The 21,882-nt window shown below is 42.0% G+C and overlaps 1 protein-coding gene and 1 long non-coding RNA gene across 27 annotated transcripts in view; one reads left to right on the top strand and one right to left on the bottom strand.

Moving 5' to 3' along the window:
- Positions 1-151, top strand: part of LOC142499647 (uncharacterized) — a 9,159-nt gene extending 9,008 nt beyond the window's left edge. For both annotated transcript variants that reach the window (XR_012802706.1, XR_012802707.1), the window contains one exon: positions 1-151. This exon is cut by the window's left edge and continues 2,258 nt beyond it. This is a non-coding gene — a long non-coding RNA (uncharacterized LOC142499647).
- Positions 1-21,882, bottom strand: part of BAZ2B (bromodomain adjacent to zinc finger domain 2B) — a 167,532-nt gene that overhangs the window by 116,848 nt on the left and 28,802 nt on the right. For 23 of the 25 annotated variants that reach the window (XM_075609279.1, XM_075609278.1, XM_075609297.1 and 20 more), the window contains exon 2: positions 10,668-10,710. The exons of the other annotated variants lie outside the window; for them this stretch is intronic. The gene's annotated coding sequence lies outside the window, so the exon portion shown is untranslated. The remainder of the gene's footprint in view (positions 1-10,667; positions 10,711-21,882) is intronic. 25 annotated transcript variants of the gene reach the window in all.

The raw sequence follows: 21,882 nt of genomic DNA, 5'->3' as shown, positions 1-21,882 counted from the left end.
CCTAACCAAGAGGCCGTCTGCTCCTCATTCGCATCCTAAAACTCTTGCTTTTGGGATAGTTTGTGACGCTTTCAAGTTCATTGTTTACTCTAGAACAGGGGTGGCCAACTCCAGTCCTCAAGGGCCAATAACAGGTCAGGTTTTAAGGATATCCCTGCTTCAGCACAAGTGGCTCAGTCAACTGATTGAACCACCTGTGCTGAAGCAGTGATATCCTTAAACGCTAACCTGTTGGCGGCCCTTGAGGAATGGGGTTGGCCACTCCTGCTCTAGAACATGAAATGACTATTGCCGTGTACTAAATTAGCCGTGTCTGTAACTGCTTTCTGTGTGTGTACCTTTAGCTATGTAACAGACCCCAGGATACACTGAAATTAAGATAAATATATCTCATTTTCATCTTCTCTGGTAGTAAGCGGTGTAATTAAATATTTACAACTGTAAATATGATTAACCCACCCAATTAAAAATTAACAAAGGTAGAACTTGACTGACGTGTTTTTTCAACCGAATCTATATTACCATGTGAAGTAAATGAATTGTAGGTACTCTCCAGGTGGGAGAGAAGAGACCACATAGGGGACACTGGGAGCTCCTTCCTCTGTATTGTACCCTGGACTAGCTTGGCACTGGTGAAAGACTGTTTAACCCTTGCAGCGCTCACGACCAGCAGTGAACGTGTCTAAGGCTGGACCTCTGATGGCCCTTCTAATGTTCAATGGACACTACAGCATTTTGTGGGCTGTGACTCTGAGAGGCACCGCTGTGATCAGAATGGGAGATGAGGACTTCGTCCTCTGTTCCTGGCACAGGCACAGGGTCACGGCCCTGTGATCTGCGTTATAGCTATTACTTGGCCCTAGAGCTGAAATATCCGCGGCAGTGACATCCAGTCACTAAAAGGGTTCAAATGCATGGCCTCCTAGAACCAATGGTAGCAACATCGAAAGCGTTATATTTTGGTACCTGACATCACTTTGTAAGACACAAAAATGATACCTATAAGTACAGTATAAAACAAATGGTAAACCCTTTTAGAATTTAGTTTGTAAACATGCTAAACTGAAGCTTGTAATGGATTTGACTTTCTCTAGCTTTATGATAATGTCACTGCACGGGGCAGGACTTTGCCCAAAGGAACTCGCTCCTTCCCCACCAATATGATCAGCATGCTTTGTGTACTCCAGTGTTTTTCACCCAGGGTTCCTAGGGACCCTTGGGTTCCCCGGGCACCCCTAAAGGGTTCCCTGCAATTTTCTGGTCATTTGAAAATTGTATCAAATACAGAAGAATTTACAATGCATCTGATCACAGAGTTGCTATTAGAGATGGTTGGGGGTTCCTTAACCAAAAAAAGGCTGGAAACCAAACCACTGGTGTACTCATTGTATGAATAAAAAAAAAACACACAAAACAAAAAACGTGCGTAATAAATGTTCATAATGTGTGCACATGAACTCATTGGCAGTGAGGATTTTCCACACTACAGAGCCTTCAGCATCTAAATAATTCAGTGCAAGATTTAACATAACAGGGGGGAAAGTCTCAGAGACTTTGGAGATTGGATATCATGCAACACATCAATGAAGCAAAAAAGATGAGAAAGCAAACGTGATGACCTCTGCAAGACTATCATATTTACACCTTTCTGGTATTAGGCGTGAGTTCTACCATATTAGACCATATGGGATTTCTAAGCCACAAAAGGGGAGATGCATTATGAGATCAGTGCTCAAGCACACCATGACTTACAAATAAATTAGAAGAACAATATTAAAGCATCATAGTACAGCCTTTTATGTGTGTTAAGCAGTGTGCATTCTTACTCCTTAATAACAGTGCAATAATGCACTCATTGCTACAGCTAGTGCGGCATCAACAAGCTGCAGTCCAAGCATCAGATATATTTATTATATACCTGACTCATTAAGGTCTGTCATGGGTTACCGCACCCAATCAGGCGGTAACACCCATTCAAGTCAATGGATGTTAACGTCGGGTCAGGTGCGTTAACCCGAAACGGAGCCTAATAAATAACCACCTTAGAGTATTATTTTCTAAACGTACTAATCAATCAGTTTTATCATTTTGAACATTCCACGGTCCTTCAATTTATCGTTATGTGGGACTGCAACTTTAAATAAAAGGCCCCTGCCATAATAATTACAAGATCAGCATTTATTTTTACATTAGCAAAGTGATCATTATGATCCCATGGTTTCATGCTACTTGATAAAGTCGGAAATTAAAAATTATGCTTGTTCAAGACCTGCTATTTTTATCTCAAGATCTGTCAACAATGCTGTGAGACCCAAGTTACAGTGTGAAAGGCAAGCTATTTTTTTCTTCTTGCAATATTTGAAAAGATTTAATCTCCTGATACAGAATTATTAGGCACAGCTCTGCGGTTACAAATCTGTGACTACGGCCTTTCAAAATCAAATGGGCATTTGTACATTGATTTTAATGGATCACTTAATCCCAGCTCTTAAAATTGCAAGATAAGCAAAGTACAGTATATGATTCATTAATTCAAAGTAAAAATGACTTTGCACGCCACTCGGAAAGGCTTGATCGTGCTGATGGTGAGAGCTACTACATAATCAACATGAATCAAACGTTATGCAGTCACAAGTAAGTAACACAATGTTTTTGGACTAACTTAATATATTTAAAGCAATCTTAGATAATAAGATGCTCGTTAACCCATACTAACCAGATGAGGGAAATTTGATATTGCCAATTATCTCATAATATAGCTTGCTCTTTAATTTATCATTTTAAAAAGTGGTCATATATGGCTTAGAAATTAAACCATGCATTGTCACCTAATTCTGCCAATAGCCATTTCCAGGTGGGTTACTTCCTCTAAGCATTCTGTTGAAGTACTCTTCCAAGCTGTAAGATGCACAATTCTGTTCCCTGGTGGCCACCATGGCCACCAACCGGTCAGGTTTTCAGGATATCCCTGCTTCAGCACAGGTGGCTCAATCAGTGGCTCAGTCTTCGACTAAGCCACCTGTGCTGAAGCAGGAATATCCTGAAATCCTAACCTGCTTTGGGAGGGGTCTTGAGGATCGGAGTTGAGCACCCCTGTTCTACGGCATTAGAACACAATACAATACTGTATTAGCTTTTGTTATGAAAGCCATTGTTATTTGATTTTAATCCATGTGATATGTAAATACTCTCGTCTTCAAGCAACACAGACATACCTTCCTAGGGAACATTTTGTAGTATCTAGTTTCTCTTTCTGCTACAATTTTGACTTTTGAATATTAAACACTGGTGAGATTGTTGATACAGTTATTGCGTTTTTATAACACAAGGCCAACCACACTTCCCCCGAAAATGATGAACAATCTATAATATATAGTATTAGTACTGCAATATCTAGTGTTGAATTAAGTAAACAGATCATTGTAAATGTAGCTTACAGATCTACGCTTAGAGACTAATTTGTATTTCTTTTTAAACATTTTCATATAGTAACAATGCAGATGTTACACGGTTTCTCAAGGAATGTTTGTTGAATGTGAGACTGGTGAAAATACGAAATCAGAATGTATGGGCAAACTTTTTTTTTATTTTTTCCAAAAGTATTAATTTTCCTTGTTTTAAAAAAAAAAACCTACAGTTTGCATCTACTTTGGATATACGGTTATATTTTTCATTACTTGTTTTGGACAGCATTTTTCTGAATATGTGGTATTGCTTTAACAAAGATTATACAGCTAAAATGATCTATCTAAAAACAGAGGCCTACATCTACATTACCAAGGAATCCATATAATAATTACACCTGTGGCCTTCCACTGCTGTCTCCAATCATCTAACCCAGTGCTTTTCAGCCAGGGTTCCTAGGAACCCATGGGTTCCCCGGGAATCCCTAAAGGGTTCTGATATCTTCTGGTCATTTCAAAAAATTGTATCAAATACAGAAGAATTTACGATGCATCCGATCACAGAGTTGCTATTAGAGATGGTTGGGGGTCCTCCGAATTTCACTAAGGGTTCCTTAAAGCTGCAAAATAAGCAATATCCTACGTGTTTTTTTTAATAAATCTGTTCTGTACTATGTGAAAATACTTGTAGCATTTTTTTTCTTCAAAAACAACTCTAAATTACATTTTTAATATATTATAATGTAACAAGCATTTTTGGTTTCTATAGCAACCATTTACAAAGTCACACCCCCTTCCTCTTCTGAAACAGGCTCTGGCACACCCCTTTTTGAACCCTGCCCTCTCTCTAGCAGTGCACCAATTGTATCTAGTGACTGCCTGGTCACGTTATCTTCCCCACAGAACTTTGCCTCTTTGGTCCTCTTTTGCTGCACGGACAGCCATTTAGTGAACCCCCGAGCCAAATCTTCGCCAAGCGATTACAGGAGAACGGATCGATCAGCAACTTAGTTAATTACTTATCATTGTGTGGATTGTATTGATGCACATATTAAAGGGGAATATTTTTTAATTAAATGAAATGTAAAAAACGGCAGCTTGGACTGCTGCTTTAACCAAAAAAAGGACAACACCAAAACCTCTGTTATTTACAACGGCAGGAGTTAGTCCAGCAAAGATAGACACAATATATCACACAGCAGAGGTCTGTGTATTCAGTGGAGTTTTCATGATTAAGTTTAAAAGACAGTTCTAATAGTATTCAAGTATACAGGGGAAGTTTCATATTTTTTTTGTTTCTCATGAAAAGTGAATAGAAGGAACAGTTTGTGGTAATGTCCGTGGCCTGAACCTGGCTTTGATTTCCAGTGTGAGATCCTTGTGAACGTGGCAAGTCTATCTGGGATGGCAACTATTATCATTGTTTATTATAGAGCGAAAAAAATAATGTAAACATAGTTCCAATGCTTCTCAGTCTCAAGGTTTATGAGGTATTTTACCAAGAGGCAATCTACAGAGAAGTGAGGGACAGATTCGAGGTCAGCAGGGTCCAAAATGAGTTACCCTGGTATTGTTTTTTCCCTCCTACAAAGTCTTGCCTGCCTGTGTTCCTCCTATAAAAGTAACTGATCTCTCTTAAAGCAGCAGTCAAAGCTGCCGTTTTAATTTCTTATTTTTTCCCTTTAATATATGTGCGTCCATACAATTCACACAATGATAAGTAATTAGCAAAGTTGCCGATCGGTCGGCGAAGATTTGGCTCGGGGGTTCACTAAATGGCCGTCAGTGCAGCAGAAGAGGACCAAAGATGCCAAGTTCTGTGGGGAAGATCATGTGACCAGGCAGTCACTAGATACAATTGGTGCACTGCTAGAGGTGGCAGGGCTCAAAGAGGCCTGTTTCAGAACTTTGTAAATGGTTGCTATAGAAACAAAAAAATGCTTGTTACATTATAATACATGAAAAATGTAATTCAGAGGGTTTTTTTTGTTTTTTTTTTAAATGCAGCTTCACCACTCCCCATGATATATTTTGCGTTTGAAGAGGTGCATGCCTGACTTGTGATGGCTCTTTTTCTGCTTACCATGGAAAGAGAAACTGAGCTGGCACAAATCCACATACAAGAAGCAAACGGAGCAAAGCAAAAACACTGAAGAATATCTAAAGGGCAAGCAAATTATTTAGAAACACGGTGTACTTAATACAGTTTGTGTATATGACAACTGCCAAAATATTATTTATAAACACTGACTATGTGACATATCCAGTCCTACAGTACATTCGTTTATACAACACTGCATTATTACTGCAGGTTATAGCTCCAGTGGGTGATGTATCTGAATATAGATTATTAATACGTATATTGCATAATATGGAAAGATTTCAAACCTTTCATGTTAAATATATATTTTTAATCATTTTAATGTGTTCAAACGACAAAATAATACAAAAAAAGGTTTTATAATATGTACAACTCCACAAACCAAAGCAGGATGTAAGGAATTGTGGTGCTAAGCAATGAGATGCTGGGTTTTAGCAGTATATTCCTGCATTAGACAAACGTGGCATCCATTTACCTTAGCTGACCAAGCTTACATCAGCTCTTGGCAGATTCGTGGTTATACCTTAAGGCTGGGTTGGGCAACTCCAGTCCTCAAGGGCCACAAACAGGGCAGGTTTTCAGGATATCCCTGCTTCAGCACAGGTGGCTCAATCAGTGACTCAGTCAACTTAGCCACTGATTGAGCCACCTGTGCTGAAGCAGGGTATTCTGAAAACCTGACCTGTTGGTGGCTCTTGAGGACTGGAGTTGCACACACCTGGTCTTATGGGGTTTGGCAGTCACAGAGTAGAACAGTTTAGCTCCATTAAACGCCATACAAGGCCTAAAATACATTTTGCAGGGCAGACTTGCGAGAGCAGCAAATGAGAATTTGGGTCTTTTAATCGATCTGTTTTAATTTTAAGACTTCGTTGCTTTCCCCAGATTACGCAACACATACTTCTGTGCACAAATACACGAATATGATCAGCAGAACATCAAAGTCTCACGGATTGCAACGTTTGATGTACATTTCAGTGACTAGGCACGGTTTGGAATTTTTCCTATACTTTAATTACCAGATGTTACAGTATGTCCTAGGGAGTTACTGACAAAAACATAAAATGTTATGAAAGGAGTACGTTTCTAAGTATATGGGACATGCTATACACAGCTATACACCACTGGTTCCTTAAAGATTATACTTAGCAGGAAAAAAAAAACAGATCTAAAAAGGACAGGCAGCGTGAATCTAGATGCACCTATCCACAGAATAAGTACTGTCCGGTGCTGCTCAGAAAGACTCATTTGTAGATGGTGGAGCAGGGAAAGTAAATGAGTAGAATGAAGTGTCAACCCCTCCGATTCAGAGGTCTTTTTAGGAGAATCCTATCTTTTCTAATATTTGAATGAACCAAACGCTTTAATTTTGCAAACCACACCCCACTTACTTGACAACTTTGTTACTTTCCCACCCTCAAGTTCAACTACCAAAGGGAGAAGCTCTGTGAAAAGATTTTTTATTGTCTACACCAGTGGTTCCCAAACTGTGCGCCGCGGCGCCCTGGTGCATCGTTGCTTGGCTAGAGGGGCGCCGCGATCAGGACCGCCAGCAGCGGGAAACAAGCAGTAAATTAAAAATAAATAAATAAACGCTGAACCCGGCGCCGGCTCTCCCTGCGTGCGCTGGAGGAGCAGCACCGGGAGACAGATGTCTCCCAGCAGCACTAACACCCCACGCCCCGGCCAAAACCGCCACCCCCCCGGCAGCATCGGTGTACCATCACCCTCCCCCCGCAGCACACCTGCCCTCCCCCAACGTGGCACAGGCCCCCGCAGCACTGACCCTCCCTCCCCTCCCCCCGTGCAGGGACCGGGCCGTTCAGCCACCCCACGCTGCCGCCATCCCATGCAGCACAGGGCCGTCTGCCCAACACCGGCATGCCGCCGTCCCCCACCGTCCCCCCCGCAAGCCACCGGCCTGACCATCATCCCCCACCGTCCCCCCCCGCAAGCCACCGGCCTGACCATCATCCCCAAGGAGGGTAATTTTTAAATGTATTGGGGTGTGTGGGGTAATTTTTAAATGTATTGGGGGGTGTGGGGTAATTTTTTTTAATGTATTGGGGGTGTGGGGTAATTTTTAAATGTATTGGGGGTGTGGGGGTAATTTTTTCAATGTATTGGGGGTGTGGGGTAATTTTTAAATGTATTGGGGGTGTGGGGGTAATTTTTAAATGTATTGGGGGTGTGGGGGTAATTTTTAAATGTATTGGGGGTGTGGGGGTAATTTTTTTGTGTGTCTGTGAGAGAGAGTGTCTGTGAGAGAGTGTCTGTGAGAGAGTGTCTGTGAGAGAGTGAGAGTGTGTGTGAGTGAGTGTGTGAGTGTGTGAGTGTGTGTGTGTGTGTGTGAGAGTGTGAGTGTGAGTGTGTCAGAGAGAGTGTGTGTCTGAGAGAGACACCAACTGCGCACTGCAACTGTTAGGTATGTATATACAACTTTGTTTTTACTTTGGGTGCCACTGAAAAATCCTGATCGCCTTGAGGAGCCTTGAGCGGAAAAAGTTTGGGAACCACTGGTCTACAAATATCGAAAGAGTAATTACTCAACGAGCAAGTGAGGAGCCGTGGCTTAAATCAAAACGGATTTAGGCCATCGGGTTCAAAATATTTTTTATGGTTGGGCATCTGACTTTTGGATTAAATCTATGTGAATCATTTCCTGTCGGTCCTAGACCCTGAAGATGATAGGGCTATATATAACACATTATAATGCTTTCTATATGTATGGGCTTGTATTTATTTTTCAATACTGGTATTATTTATTTTATCCAATGCCCTATAGTTCGATTAGCCCCCTTTGGCTAGTAGGCTAGTCATTCTTATATAGGATTGCTGAGGTGGGGGCGAGTGATGGGTGTAGGTGCCTCTGGGGGAGGGTGGTAGTAATGAACCCCTTTCCTGCCACCACAGTAAGCGAATGCTTGTCAATCTATCTATTGTATCTACTGTTACAGTCTCCATCAGTAATACAATTCCAAATTTTAACTCATCACTGTAAGGAACAATTTCCTTTGCTGATGGTGAAATCAAACTCAAGGGATGAACCTGTGTCAGTTCCCCCAAAAGTTCCTTATATTGACCTTGAATATAGTTGTAAGGAGGGGCTCAGTGAGTAAAGGCGCGGACTTTGATAACAACACTGAGTTTGAAACATGGGAGCCTGGTTCAAATCCCGGAGTCCGCTCCTTGCATCCTTAGGCAAGTCACTATCTCCCTGTGCCTCAGGCACCAAAAACATAGATTGTAAACTCATCTGGGCAGGGCCTGTGTCTGTAAATGTCCTATGTACAATACTGCTTACCGCGCACAATATTGTAATTGTGAAGTGCTTTGAATCCCATTGGGAAAAAAGCACTATGTGAAATAAGTTATTATTAAAGTTATCATTATTATGAAATTGCCCTCACATCCCCAGTTAGACGCCTCTTTTCTAAAATAAACAACCTAATTTGAATTGCCTTTCCTCATAAGGTCAGACCATCTATCCCCTTTACTAATTTAGTGTTTTTTCATTGCACTTTTCCAGCTCCATAATGTCTAATTTATGGAGCGGTGCCCAGAACTATACTCCGTATTAAAGGTGTGGTCTTCGTAAGGAATTATACAGTTGAAACACTATTCTGCCAGCCATAAACCATTATTTGCATACTAATTTCCTATTAGCCTTTACATCAACTGCCTGACACTGGGCACTATTGCTCTCCCATCTACAAGCACTCCTAAATACTTTTCCCATCAAGGATTGACCTAATTAGTCCAAGATAATTTCTATGTAGCATGATTATTCTTGCTTCCCAAATGCAAAATCTTACAGTTATCTGTATTAAACCTCATCTAACATTTACCTGCCCAAGCTTCTAGTTTACCCAAATCTGTAGAGAAAATACATCCCGCTGCTTTTACTCCCTGACATACTTTGCTCCATCAGTAAAAATGAAAACGTGACTCTCTATGCCAGTGTTTCTCAACTCCAGTCCTCAGGGAACCCCAACAGGGCAGGTCTTAAGGATATCCCTGCTCCAGCACAGGTGGGTCAATCAGTGGCTCAGTCATTTTGACTGAGCCACCTGCGCTGGAGCAGGGATATCCTTAAGGCCTGACCTGTTGGGGTTCCCTGAGGACTGGAGTTGGGAAACACTGCTCTATGCCAACATCAAGTCTCACTAATAAACAAATTAAAAAGCAGTGGCCCCGGGAATGAAACCGCAAGGTATTCCCACAACTGAAATCGTCAAAGACTGGGCCACCTGTGCTGAAGTTGGGATATCTTGAAAACCTGGCCTCTTGGTGACCCTTGAGGACTGGAGCAGCCCACCCCTGGCATAGGGTGTGCTTATAACTGCCAATTAGCATGTAAGTTGCACATTAGGTTTACTAGCGACCATTAATATGAACGCTATAATTCTAACGTAATGTTAACCTGAGTTAACATTACTGACATTACTGAATACCACGTTAGCATTAACGGAGCTTAATGTCACGTTAAATGCGTGGTGTGGCCCTTGGGATTTCTGTCCCTCGTAATTCTATAGCAGTTGCTAAGCATGTACGGCTCACATCCACAAAAGGGTGTGAAGCTTTAGCATCACTTTATTCCAATTCAAACGAGCTAAAGCTTAGCACCCTGTTGTGGATTTGGGCCTCAGTGCAGTTTGTCATGCTGAAACTCGCTTGTAATTTAAATCAATGTATATAGTACAAATGCTATAAATGCTTAAAAAATTATTAGATTTAAACATTTTACTTGTATTCAATTACAATAAGCTTGTGGCCATTCTGCTCCTAAATCTTTTCAAATCCGGCCCATTTGCAAAGCTAGTTGAAGAGCCAGCTCTAGAGATTTTACTTGTGCATTCTTTATTCCTTAATGGGCTACATCACTTGCGCAGTATAAGGCTGCGTCCCCGCTAGTGCTGAGTGGGCGGCGCTTGCGGCGGTTACTTACATACATATATCTATATAAGTCCCCGCTCACACTGTGTGCGCGCGCTCGTGCGCAGGCACACACGCACTCAGATAAACGAAAAAATTATACTTTCCCGTGCGCTCAACTACCCGCAATGAGCGCGCTCAGCGCCAGCGGGGACTCAGCCTTATTGTGGTGCTTCTCCAAATGACTCGCATCTCAAAATCAGAAAAGCTGCAATCAGAAGACTTACTGTGAAGAATGTGGTCAGTTCTGTGACATCACTGTTTTCAAAGCTGTAATGAGAGATACAATCTAATTAGTTTATAATCATCTACTGCAGGGGTAGTTAAGCACTATTGCAGTATAATGAACAATCTAAGGCTAAGGCCCCGCTCCCAGAGTCAGCACGCCCGCACTGCATACAGGCGGGGCGCTGACATACACAGACCGCGATATGCGGTCTGTAGGGAGCGGGAGCCGGAGCTGGGCTGGAGTGGGAGGCTTGAGCGGGAGGGAGGGCGTGGCTTGAGCGTAGGGACCCGCTACTCTCTTCCTCCCCCCCCTCCACGGCTCGGGCTGCTGATTGAAGGTAAGTAAAGCAACACACACACACACACATACACACAGACAGGCACACACACACGCAGGCACTCATACACACACACACACACACACAGACAGAGGCAGGCACTCACGCACTCAGGCACACACATACACACACACAGACAGGCACGCACGCACTCAGACACACACACAGACAGGCACACACACATACACACAGACAGGCACTCACGCTGCTTTCACTCCACACTCATCCCCGCTCCCCGAAGCCTCTCCTCCTCCTGAAGCCTCCCCTCCCCATTGGCTCACAGCCACACCACGTGACGCGTCAACGCTAGGGATCACCATTCTCTTGTATCCCATAGCGGCTGACGCGCCACAGCGTGTAGTAAGCTGTGCAGCCAGGGGGGACCGGGACCGGCTCCGGAGGATTCCCCTGCTGGTGGGGAACTCGCGTGTGGTCGCCCGCGCCTCCGCCGGGCGCACCGGGTCCCAGGCCTTACTTTAACCTAGGAGATCAGGAGTGGCCAACTCCAGTCCTCAAGGGCCACCAACAGATCAGGTTTTGAAGATATCCCTGCTTCAGCACAGGTGGCTCAATCAGTGGCTGTCTTCGACTGAGCCACTGATTGAGCCATCTGTGCTCAAGCCGAGATATCCTGAATACCTGGCCTGTTTGTGGCCCTTGAGGACTGGAGTTGGCCACTCCTGATCTCGTAGGTTCAAGTAAGATTGTTCATTATACTGCAATATTGCTGATCGAGACACTATCACATGGAAGTTTCCGTGCGATAGTGCCCCGATTGGCACTATTGCAATTTAATGAATAACCCATATAATCTCCAGTAAGGCAGGATCTAACTCTTTTCACGCATCTTGTGGAATTTGTACTGTGCACTATATATACACATTAAACAAAAATAACTTTCTTTTGTTTACTGCTGGAGGTGAAAGAATTCATGGACCGCAAGCAATGAAGGAGTTAATAGAACACATCATGCATTTTTATATGCAAAGCAATATATTTAGGGTACACCAATAATCTGTCAACCAACACTCGCAGTAAAACGTGCCATAAATAATCAGCACATCTGCTGTGTATTAGCAAACCCAAAAACGCAGGGTGCAGATGCAGCAGCTTTGAAAAAGTTCTGATTTTGTTTTAAGGCGGATTAACAGAAGATAGTAACAGAGATGGAATCAGCAAATCTTCCATTTCACATATTATAGCACAAGGCATCTGAGCAAACACGCACGATGGTTACATGAGACGAAAAGAACCCAGCCTCTCATTAGAAATAACACAAACATACTGGTTGTTTTTCTAATTATTTCGGCTCACTTTTTAAATGTAACATTTAGTTTTTTCCAGAAGTTAAAAAAAAAAAGCTTGCAGGAAAGTATCATTCCACTGGCCATTTCCATTTGATTTAAATTCCCAGACCCTGATGAAACCCAAACCCTTTAACAGTATCAGTAAGGCACTTAAAAAGGAGCAATTCTGGCAGTCAAATAAGTTTGCGTTATTTTTTTTTTTTTTTTGAAACATAGGATTGGAGCAGGGGGTCTCCGGAGCTAAAGCTGATTAATTTCTGTTCCGGGGACCCCCTGCTTCCGGGGATACTTTCCTCCGTAGGGGGTGCCGGTATCTCTCTACTTTTAAAAGATCCTGCGGCACGTGGGCCAATAGGAAGCCGCAACGGATAACGTCACTGCTTCCTATTGGCCAGCAGGGAGCGGGAGCTCTGAAAGGCGGCCATTACACTATCCCTGCTAGCCGAGCAGAGCGGCTACAGGTACCTACTATGGAGGTATGTATCTACAGAAGCAGGGAGTCCCTGGAGCTGAAATTAATGGGGTTCAGCGCTGGAGACCCCATGCTTCTATCCTATGTTAAACAAAAAAAGAAAAAACGCAAACAAATTTGCCCGCTTGGATTGCCACTTTAAAAATGGGGGCCGTCAAAAAGTAGTTGGACTGTGCTTCACTGCATGAGAGCATAAACACGTTTAAACATGGCGACCACGCTGTTTAGATATAATCTTAAAATATATTTGTTATTGTAACAGAAAAGGGAGATTTTTTTCTTCATGTAAATACGGCCTCCTCTACATCAACAATAACAAAAGGTGAAGTTTCTATTCAATGAAAGACACCTGGGTGCACCCCTCACACAGCATTCAATGCACTCGGAAACTGCAGTACTGAGACGGTTTGGAAATATGAGAACGCTCTCTATAGGAAGACTCCACAAGGCACCTTTTTAAGTGCACCCTAGTCAGTAGTAATCAGGCCAAGGGGGTGGTAGCACTCCAGAATAGCAGCAGGAAGCACAAATACAGCTGGAAGGAGCACCCGGCATGTGTATTTTCTTCACAATATGGCGTCTGTTTTCACCTCTGTAGAAAAACAGTGATGGGGGGAGGGGGGTTGATAGGGGGAGTAAACTGTATTTGATTTATTTTTTAAATTAGCCCAAAAACCTAATTTAAAATGGGTTAATCTCACTAATTGATAATTAAAGAACCCTATCTGAGAAGATTAGGATAAATCGTTTGTTTTTTTTCCTGATAAGAACAGGTCTGTGCTGCCTGGTGGAGTGGAGAAAGGAGAAATAAAACAGCAGGAGTTGCCATGTGAACACTCTACTGCAGGCTTTGGGCCTTTTTAAATAATGGAGTAATCTGCTTCACAGTGCATCACACTAACTTCATTTTCAAAAGTGATATTGGGGGAACTGCACCTTTACTTATACCACTGCTTTTATGGGAAGCAGCAGCAATGGTTTAAGAATTAACATTGTCATTCCTCCACTGTGCTCCTGCTACAGACATCAAGTGCTCAATGTCTGTTGAACAACTGGATGTTGAAGCGACCTAATTTAGCCTTTACTGAACACCCGCCAAGTCAGCTCTGCAATGGGAAATCAAAACGTAATGTCATACAGCTCGTAGCTCGAAATTCTGGCAATGGATGATTTGCTCACATTTATTCTAAATCATTTTAATATCAATATTATTTTTATATAACAAACGGCACAGAAAGAGAACAGCTGATCTGCTAGAAAACAAATTGTTAACCACATCTGAGCCAGAGCCCTGGGGGCTGAACCATGCTTCATTTAGCTCTGGGGGCATCCCAGGTCCCAGGATATTAGCAATTTCTTCCCCATTTACACTCTTCTGCCCCTCCTTACATCTCAGCACTAATTTCTCGCTAAACACCATCCCGACTCTTGCGTTCTGTTGAAGGACGTCTTCTCTCTACCCCTTTTGTATCTAAAGCCCTCTCCTGCCTTAAACCTTTCTCACTGACTTCCCCACAGCTCTGGAATGCCCTTCCCTTCAATACCCGACTAACACCCACTCTATCCACCTTAAGGCCCACCTTAAGACAACTTGTTTAAAGAAGCATGAGTAGCACTCTGGCTAATACTGTACTATACACGTACATAAAGCTTGGCCCCCTGCAGACGCACATACCAGAATGCCCTCCTACTGTCTCTGTACGTTCTCTCTACCAATAAGATTGTAAGCTCTTCGGAGCAGGGACTCCTCTTCCAAAATTTTACTTTTATGTCTGATACACTTATTCCCATGATGTGTTATTATTAGTTATTTGTTATTTATATGATTGTCATGTCTATTACTACTGTGAAGCGCTATGTAAATTAATGGCGCTTTATAAATAAAGACATACATACATACATACATCGTCGGTGTAGAGGTAAAACCCATTAAGTGAAATTTTGGCAAAAACGCACTTCCTGACTTGGAAGTTTTTGATATTTCTATAGAACAACTCATTAAACACACCTATTCTTCAGAATTTGTCATATCAAAATAGGAAACCTTCCTTTTTTTAAATAGAATGTGTCCTGTCAAAAAGAACATTTGATCGCTTTTTCCTCAGTACTCAAAGACTGCAGTTAATGCTACAACGGCGAGATATATATATATATATATATATATATATATATATATATATATATATATATTCCCAGGCCGCATATACTGAGATATTACTGTTGTGATATACGAGAAATAGAATTTTTGGAAGAATCCACCAAGTCTGAAGAAGTCTGGTTAGCCAAAAAAGTGTATGTACCAAACTACCAATATGCAAAAGGTCAATTTCTATATTAAAAATGATGACTGTTAAGAGTGTGTTTCTGCAATTTGTTTTTACTAAAATGTTGGAACAAAGTGCCAAAGCCCTATTCACCTTACTCAATAAAGGGTGAAGAGGCTGCCAAAGCAGCAGAGATACATTCTGCAAATGTGTCTACGGTTGAATGCAAATTAGTATGTAAATAAATATGTTTCGATAAATGATCCAAAGAGCAGTAATAGGGCAATCACTGCCCTCCAGACTGCAATTTATTTCCACCTAGTCCAGGGTGGTAATATAGCCGATTCAGCTATGTAAATGGTGTTCGCCATATAGAAAATCTAATTGGCCCCAATAGCAAACTGCTGCAACTGAAAATAAAAATTACATATGCATAATTTGAACAATATATTAACCCCCTAGTCAAAACGTCATGCATAATGCATGCCTTCATAACCTTCACTTGTCCCTGGGAGGCTTAACCTCCCACAATGGGACAACTCCCCCCATAACACCCCCCGCCCCTATGCAATTCCGCATTAACTGCCATTCAAGTCAATGGCAATCAAGACGGGATTGCAGTGTGATAACACATAGCGGAGGTTCGTGAATCTCACTTTAGAGGGCTTAGAAACCATGGCTAATAGGTAGGGCCACCAATCCATAGAATAATAAAACTCAATAACTTATTAGTAAGCAAATACAAATCATAAAAACACAATAAAAAGGTGTAATTAACACGTTGGTCACTCTAGCAGTCAAAAATAACCACAGATATGGGAGGGGGGGGGGGGGAAGAAGTAAAGTAAAATAGTTTTGCAATGTCAAAGCTACTTTATTGGAGTATATTGAATAAGATCCATAGAAGAAACAAGTCCAAGTTTACCTGGGTGAGTGTAAGATTACGTACTGTACGGACTGTCACCACAATTGGCATTACCACCGGCTTGAAAATGTTAATAAAAGAGGCACAAAGCAGACCTAGACCTCGGACATAGTATAAGCACGCGGCCAAGCACGTGCCATAACGTGCGCCTGTGCTTGCCGAGATCCGGGGCCTGCAGGTTTGCGCAATGGGGGGCGTGGCAAGGGCGCCAACAATGGCTGAACCGAGCACGTGACCTGGCCGGTGCGCGGCAAAGACAAACAATTGTGTCTCTCCACGTATTGGTCGCCTCGCCGCTCACGTGCGCGCACTATGCACATGCGCATTGGCCTCCATTGGCTTGGATTTGGCGCGAGCGATCGGAACCAGTATGGACGCAGCCTTAGAGCTGCAGTAGATGCACGAAGCTTCAGGTTACAGTGAAGCTGTATCCGCCAAGATAAAAACGTAACATGAAGCCATTTTCCCCTGCAAACATAACGTTAACGCTAATGGACATTAGTAATAATGAGATCTATAAATGATATGCAAATGAGGTTATCACGTCATCTTCTATCCTGTCCATTAAGGTTAACGTAGGGACATAAATAACAATTTGAATTCACAACCAAACTTAAAGAATTCCTCCCATCGAAAACCCTGAAATACGACTTCTGCATAGTCTGAATCTATGTAACGCCACACGTAGGCACGATTTAAAGAACAGTGTTTTTTCCCAGGGTTTTGTAGCTCTCCTCTCTCTCCAGTCCAGCAAAAGACCTATTTCAGAGTAACGCCGAACTGTACATAACAATGTATTGCGTTATCGGAGGATAATGTGATCATATTCTAATGAGATGTAGTGCGGACGTAATTTTTGTATACACAGGCGGTCCTCGCTATCCGTCGTTTCACTTTACAACGGGAGGCGTATCTGACACGTCACAATGAAATCCTATGGGGCCGTTTTCCGACACAGAAACGCCTTATCCGCCACTGATTAACATGGGACTCGCTTTCCAACACTTTTACTATCCAACGCTACTTTCCGGAACGGATTCCGTTGGATAACCGAGAACTGCCTGTGATAAGGTTAGCATAGGGAAAAAAAAGTCTGTTCCGGTTCGAGGTAACCATCACGTTTCCCGACTTAAAGGAGCTTTTATCTTTATGAAGTATTATGACCAAATTATATATTATCTATACTAATATCAACAGGAAAGATTAGTTCCTAAAAAAAAAAAAATCTAATATAAAAATAACACATAAACTGCTCTTTGTGTCACCGAGAATGTTCAGACAATTATTCAGAACACTAACATCAAGAATCTCCTCAAATCTAACCCGGGAGTGTTACAGCTGTATATTTCTTTGCATATAGTTACAATAAAAACATTGCCTCGTTGCCATAGTTAAGTCTCCTATTTCTCGACGTTACAGCACTTTTCTTTTACATTTTGGCAACTAACAAAATCCACTGATCTAACTTGGAACAGTGCTTCCTGGAAACAATGCTGTATTATGTGAAAGGTTTCCCATTTATATTAAAGAAGCAACTTCCCCCTCCACCCCCAGCAAAAATAAAATGCATTGTATATTTGGAAACAGAGGGGGGTTGGGTGATACCCCGGTAATTATTTGGGGAATAAGGGGGTCCCCTGCACTGAAGATAGTGAGGATCAGTACCAGAGCCCCCCGGCTTCCAATTATGAAGATGTATTAATTAAAAAAAATTGCAGGTGGAATTGTTGATTTAAGTATCAAAGACACCAATGTAAGACACCAAATTTCCTGCCAAGTTGTCCACCTCTCCCCAAACTCTGTGGACAAGCTATAGAACAGGATTGACCAACTCTAGTCCTCTAAGGACTGAGCAACTGATTGAGCCACCTGTGCTGAAGCAGGGATGTCCTGAAAACCTGATCTGTTGGTGACCTTGAGCACTGAATTTGCCCACCCTTGCAATAAAGTAGATGGTGTCTTATTTATAAGGCACCAACAAATTGCGCAGCACAGTACAATGTGGGGGTAAGGACAAGAACAAGACATAAAATACATACAAAAAAACCCCAGTATGTAATAATATACCTGCTCTGAGAAGATTACCATCTAAATGGAATGGGAGTGTGAAGACACAAGACTAGGTTAGTGAATTAGGTGTCTTCAAAGCTGGAAAGTGTCTTATGGAGTAAAAACACTTCGTAAATATGTCTTTTTATTGCTCGATCACTTGAATGGGCCCCAAAGTGCTTCCAGCCAGGAAGGTATTTTATATTGAGTAGCACTTCTTCGTAAACTTGGCCCATACTGTTTTCATTTGCCAGTGCAGAGTAAATCCTTTTTTTCTTCTTCAAAACTTTGTTATAGTAGAAGGAGAAGTGTAAGAATGACCCTTGTTATAGGAGAAGGAGCCGTGTAAGAATGACCCTTGTTATAGTAGAAGGAGAAGTGTAAGAATGCCCCTTGTTATAGTAGAAGGATCAGTGTAAGAATGACCCTTGTTATAGTAGAAGGAGCAGTGTAAGAATGCCCCTTGTTATTGTAGAAGGAGCCATGTAAGAATGACCCTTGTTATAGTAGAAGGATCAGTGTAAGAATGCCCCTTGTTATAGTAGAAGGAGCCGTGTAAGAATGATCCTTGTTATAGTAGAAGGAGCCGTGTAAGAATGCCCCTTGTTATAGTAGAAAGAGCCGTGTAAGAATGACCCTTGTTATAGTAGAAGGAGCCGTGTAAGAATGACCCTTGTTATAGTAGAAGGAGCCGTGTAAGAATGACCCTTGTTATAGTAGAAAGAGCCGTGTAAGAATGACCATTGTTATAGTAGAAGGAGCAGTGTAAGAATGACCCTTGTTATAGTAGAAGGAGCCGTGTAAGAATGACCATTGTTATAGTAGAAGGAGCAGTGTAAGAATGACCCTTGTTATAGTAGAAGGAGCCGTGTAAGAATGACCCTAGTTATAGTAGAAGGAGCCGTGTAAGAATGACCCTTGTTATAGTAGAAGGAGCCGTGTAAGAATGACCCTTGTTATAGTAGAAGGAGCCGTGTAAGAATGCCCCTTGTAATAGTAGAAGGAGAAGTGTAAGAATGACCCTTGTTATAGTAGAAGGAGCCGTGTAAGAATGCCCCTTGTTATAGTAGAAGGAGCCGTGTAAGAATGCCCTTTGTTATAGTAGAAGGAGCAGTGTAAGAATGACCTTTGTTATAGTAGAAGGAGAAGAGTAAGAATGACCCTTTTATAGTAGAAGGAGCCGTGTAAGAATGACCCTTGTTATAGTAGAAGGAGCAGTGTAAGAATGACCTTTGTTATAGTAGAAGGAGAAGTGTAAGAATGACCCTTGTTATAGTAGAAGGAGCCGTGTAAGAATGCCCCTTGTTATAGTAGAAGGATCAGTGTAAGAATGCCCCTTGTTATAGTAGAAGGAACCGTGTAAGAATTACCCTTGTTATAGTAGAAGGAGCCGTGTAAGAATGACCCTTGTTATAGTAGAAGGAGCAGTGTAAGAATGACCCTTGTTATAGTAGAAGGAGCAGTGTAAGAATGACCCTTGTTATAGTAGAAGGAGCCATGTAAGAATACCCCTTGTTATAGTAGAAGGATCAGTGTAAGAATGCCCCTTGTTATAGTAGAAGGAGCCGTGTAAGAATTACCCTTGTTATAGTAGAAGGAGCCGTGTAAGAATGACCCTTGTTATAGTAGAAGGAGCAGTGTAAGAATGACCCTTGTTATAGTAGAAGGAGCAGTGTAAGAATGACCCTTGTTATAGTAGAAGGAGCCATGTAAGAATGCCCCTTGTTATAGTAGAAGGAGCAGTGTAAGAATGACCCTTGTTATAGTAGAAGGAGCAGTGTAAGAATGACCCTTGTTATAGTAGAAGGAGCCGTGTAAGAATGACCCTTGTTATAGTAGAAGGAGCAGTGTAAGAATGACCCTTGTTATAGTAGAAGGAGCCATGTAAGAATGCCCCTTGTTATAGTAGAAGGATCAGTGTAAGAATGCCCCTTGTTATAGTAGAAGGAGCCGTGTAAGAATGACCCTTGTTATAGTAGAAGGAGCAGTGTAAGAATGACCCTTGTTATAGTAGAAGGAGCAGTGTAAGAATGACCCTTGTTATAGTAGAAGGAGCCATGTAAGAATGCCCCTTGTTATAGTAGAAGGAGCCGTGTAAGAATGCCCCTTGTTATAGTAGAAGGAGCAGTGTAAGAATGACCCTTGTTATAGTAGAAGGAGCCGTGTAAGAATGACCCTTGTTATAGTAGAAGGAGCAGTGTAAGAATGACCCTTGTTATAGTAGAAGGAGCCGTGTAAGAATGACCCTTGTTATAGTAGAAGGAGCCATGTAAGAATGCCCCTTGTTATAGTAGAAGGAGCCGTGTAAGAATTACCCTTGTTATAGTAGAAGGAGCCGTGTAAGAATGACCCTTGTTATAGTAGAAGGAGCAGTGTAAGAATGACCCTTGTTATAGTAGAAGGAGCCATGTAAGAATGCCCCTTGTTATAGTAGAAGGATCAGTGTAAGAATGCCCCTTGTTATAGTAGAAGGAGCCGTGTAAGAATTACCCTTGTTATAGTAGAAGGAGCCGTGTAAGAATGACCCTTGTTATAGTAGAAGGATCAGTGTAAGAATGCCCCTTGTTATAGTAGAAGGAGCCGTGTAAGAATTACCCTTGTTATAGTAGAAGGAGCCATGTAAGAATGACCCTTGTTATAGTAGAAGGAGCAGTGTAAGAATGACCCTTGTTATAGTAGAAGGAGCAGTGTAAGAATGACCCTTGTTATAGTAGAAGGAGCCATGTAAGAATGCCCCTTGTTATAGTAGAAGGAGCCGTGTAAGAATGCCCTTTGTTATAGTAGAAGGAGCCGTGTAAGAATGACCCTTGTTATAGTAGAAGGAGCAGTGTAAGAATGACCCTTGTTATAGTAGAAGGAGCCGTGTAAGAATGACCCTTGTTATAGTAGAAGGAGCAGTGTAAGAATGACCCTTGTTATAGTAGAAGGAGCCATGTAAGAATGCCCCTTGTTATAGTAGAAGGATCAGTGTAAGAATGCCCCTTGTTATAGTAGAAGGAGCCGTGTAAGAATTACCCTTGTTATAGTAGAAGGAGCCGTGTAAGAATGACCCTTGTTATAGTAGAAGGAGCAGTGTAAGAATGACCCTTGTTATAGTAGAAGGAGCAGTGTAAGAATGACCCTTGTTATAGTAGAAGGAGCCATGTAAGAATGCCCCTTGTTATAGTAGAAGGAGCCGTGTAAGAATGCCCCTTGTTATAGTAGAAGGAGCAGTGTAAGAATGACCCTTGTTATAGTAGAAGGAGCCGTGTAAGAATGACCCTTGTTATAGTAGAAGGAGCAGTGTAAGAATGACCCTTGTTATAGCAGAAGGAGCCATGTAAGAATGCCCCTTGTTATAGTAGAAGGAGCCGTGTAAGAATGCCCTTTGTTATAGTAGAAGGAGCCGTGTAAGAATTACCCTTGTTATAGTAGAAGGAGCCGTGTAAGAATGACCCTTGTTATAGTAGAAGGAGCAGTGTAAGAATGACCCTTGTTATAGTAGAAGGAGCCATGTAAGAATGCCCCTTGTTATAGTAGAAGGATCAGTGTAAGAATGCCCCTTGTTATAGTAGAAGGAGCCGTGTAAGAATTACCCTTGTTATAGTAGAAGGAGCCGTGTAAGAATGACCCTTGTTATAGTAGAAGGAGCAGTGTAAGAATGACCCTTGTTATAGTAGAAGGAGCAGTGTAAGAATGACCCTTGTTATAGTAGAAGGAGCCATGTAAGAATGCCCCTTGTTATAGTAGAAGGAGCCGTGTAAGAATGACCCTTGTTATAGTAGAAGGAGCAGTGTAAGAATGACCCTTGTTATAGTAGAAGGAGCAGTGTAAGAATGACCCTTGTTATAGTAGAAGGAGCCATGTAAGAATGCCCCTT

The sequence above is a fragment of the Ascaphus truei genome, chromosome 7 (assembly GCF_040206685.1).
Source record: "Ascaphus truei isolate aAscTru1 chromosome 7, aAscTru1.hap1, whole genome shotgun sequence".
NCBI lineage: Eukaryota > Metazoa > Chordata > Amphibia > Anura > Ascaphidae > Ascaphus > Ascaphus truei.
This window is presented reverse-complemented; position numbering and strand designations above follow the sequence as displayed.